We start from the raw sequence: 3,488 nt of genomic DNA on the forward strand, positions 1-3,488 counted from the left end.
CTAAATCATCACGCATAAACTGGTTTGAATTATGGATGTGCCAAATAAGAGGTTTAGCTAAACACATTACTACAACACAGTAGTTCTAAAATTATTACACATGGAGTAAGCATGCTAACCTCTCCATCCTACATTCCAGGTATTTCTTCAAGAACATCCGACATTCAGGCTGAGCTCCTATTAATTTCAGGCAGGCAAGATAGTACTTCTTCTCCTGTTTGAACCTGCAAAAATGATTGTATGCATCCTAAGTGTATACAACATGATCTCTGAACACAATTTTATTCAAAGCATATGAAAAAATACTAATTGGACTAAGTGCTACAATCATCTTCTAAACCTAATCAAGGGAAACAACATGGAGCAAAAATCTCCAAATAACACACGGCCAAAGAGAAGCTATTTTTATGTAGTGTTGTACAAGTTCAGAGAGAGAGAGAGAGAAGCTCACCTCGGTGTGTGACATCAGATGCAATCGCTGACATGTGCGCAACCACCAAAGCTGCGACCGTAGTCTTGACCGCCCACACTCATCGGCTCGCCATCACCTCGCATCGACCGAGCCACCGCCTGGACCCCGGGATCTCCTCTTCCTCCTGCAGATCCGTGCCTGCTGTTTGCAGCACGAAGGGCGAGCCTCCTGGAGAGGCTGTGGCGGCCGCGAGGACGTGGGATGGAGACAGACGGCGTGTCGTAAGGGAGGACAAGGAAGAAAGGGAGGGGAACCGCAGGAGGATGGGGAGCTGGCCGTGGGACAAGACGAGCGAGGACGGGATTGGGTGCGGCGCACGCGGAGAAGATTTGGGCAGGGGCGGCGCGGATCTGGTGGATGGAGTAGCCCTCATCGCCCACCTCCCCTGTCCATTCATCCCGCCACCGAGCTCACAGGGGCGGCGAGGCTCCTGGGGGAGGCCGTGGCGAGGCAAGGAGGAGGGATGGAGGAGGCGGGAGAGGCTGTGGGGATCGAGGGGAAAGGGGGCTAGGGTTTGGGTGGTGGCTGGTGCGGGAGTGGGACGAGGCGAGGATGGATTGGCTGCCGGATGCGCGGTGCGGGGTGCGGATTGGCCAAAACCTCATGCACGCGGCCACCGTCAACCCAGCCAACAAGCGCGCGAGACGAGCCCACTCGTCATTGACCGGTCAAAACAACTGCGAGGTGAAAATCGTGTTTGACCATGAGGTGGAGATCTGACGGCCTAGACACGCCAGAAAACCAGATCCGACGGCTGACGAAGACCAATCGAGGGAGCCTTCTGGGAACGAGTTGGCTAGCCTCTGTATAGTTTTAAATTCTTACACTATAGATTTAGAGGACTTTTCCACGATGGGGTAGTGCTAGTGAACCTCGCAAATCTGAATTTAGAGATTTTCTTGATAGTATAGTTATGGGGGAATCTAGAGATATAGCACAAGCTACCATAGGGAGCATTCATTTTCCTGTTATACATTATTTTGCTCTCTTCATAGGTAGATGCATTAACGGTAAAGATGAAGCATGTCATATGTGTGTCCCTAACCTCAGTATTCTTAGGAGTGCTGTGTTAGGAGATACATTATTTAGGAGCCATTGTTGCACGTAGGTTGCATCTTAATAGATTTAATGGAGATTTCTTTGGTGAAATTTATGCAACCCGCATAGCTAATTTTCTTGGTATAACCATACGTGAGGATAATATTGAGTAGCCTCCTGCTTATTTGGATTATGAGGCTATGGTTCGTCATCATTTTGTTGAGAGGAATGATCAGTTCCTCCAGTATCGATTAATCTTTGACAGACGACGCACCTATCACGTCGCTCTCCCTGCTTCTACTTTCTTTGACTTTCAGGCAAAGGGAGATATTTTATAACCAGAGAGGAGGCCGAAGAGTATAAGAGGAGGGCTGAGATAGCTCGCCTCCAAGCTGCAGCCCACGATGCAATGACTGCTGCAACTCAGTACGACCCCAACTGCAACTTTGGATATCCGCCAGGCCATCCGTGGCATTAGACCAACTTAGGCCAAAAGCCTAAGTTTGGGGGAGTACGTATTTCTCACCGGCATTACATTCATGTTCACACACTCGTTGCTAGATGTCGGTGCTCATACTTTTTCACTGTATTATCCATGCTAGTTTATTTTCTTTTTATTGCTTTCTTCTTGTGTGTTTAATAAACATTAAGAAAAACAAAAAAATTAGTTGTAGGTTTTAGCTAGTTTTAATTTCCATGCTTGTAATAGTAATTAAAAAGAAAATTCAAAAAGATTTCTTGTTCTTCTTTTGCTTGTTGGGAGCTTTCCCGTGTATATAGTTATATTTCTTTTCTTTTCTTTGGGGGTCGATAGGAGAAGACCTTAATTAAATTGTTGAAGTGGCTCTTATATGCATTATTGTTGATCTGACAAAAGAGCCCATATTGCTTTGTCTTCTCCTGTTTATTGAATGCTTGCAGATTCCAGCTTAGTCCAATGCACGTGCACTATTATTATTATCCACATTGTTCGGTCATGCAAGTGAAAGGCAATTATGACGATATATGATGGACTGACTGAGATAAGAAAAGCTGGTATGAACTCGACCTCTCTTGTTTTTGTAAATATGATTAGTTCATCGTTCCTGATTCAGCCTACTATGAATAAACATGTTTGCAATGACAATTAGAGATCATAATTTCTTGTGCCATGCTTAATTAGCTAGGAGCCTATAATGGTTTACCTTGCGTGCCAACATGCTATTAAAATGGTTGTGATGTGGTATGATAGGGTGGTATCCTCCTTTAAATGATTTAAGTGACTTGACTTGGCACATGTTCACGCATGTAGTTGAAACAAAATCAACATAGCCTTCACGATATTTATGTTCATGGTGGATTATATCCTACTCATGCTTGCATTCAATGTTGATTAATTTTAATGCATGTTCATGACTGTTGTCGCTCTCTAGCTGGTCGCTTCCCAATCTTTTGCTAGCCTTCACTTGTACTAAGCGGGAATACTGCTTGTGCATCCAATTCCATAAACCCCAAAGTTATGCCATATGAGTCCACCATACCTACCTATATAAGGTATCTACCTGTCATTCCAAGTAAATTTGTATGTGCCAACCTCTAAACCTTCAAATATTCATTCTGTTTTATATGCTCGAATAGCTCATGTATCAACTAGGTTTGTCCGTATCTTCCATGTTAGGCGGGTTATTCTCAAGAGGAGCGGACTCCGCTCCTCACTCACGAGAAAATGGCTGGTCACCGGGATGCCCAGTCCCATGCTTTATGCAAACTAAATCAAAATAATTGCAAACAAAACACCCCTCGGACTCTTGTTAGTTGGAGGCACTCGTTGTTTCGAGCAAGCCATGGATTGATGCTTGTTGGTGGAGGGGGGATATAAACTTTACCATTCTGTTTGGCAACCGCCTATAATGTGTGTAGCATGGAAGATATCGCCACCTCTTGGTTGTTATGTTGACAATGAAAGTATACCGCTCAAGATATTGTTCATCTCTATTTC

The sequence above is a fragment of the Triticum urartu genome, unplaced genomic scaffold (assembly GCF_003073215.2).
Source record: "Triticum urartu cultivar G1812 unplaced genomic scaffold, Tu2.1 TuUngrouped_contig_562, whole genome shotgun sequence".
NCBI lineage: Eukaryota > Viridiplantae > Streptophyta > Magnoliopsida > Poales > Poaceae > Triticum > Triticum urartu.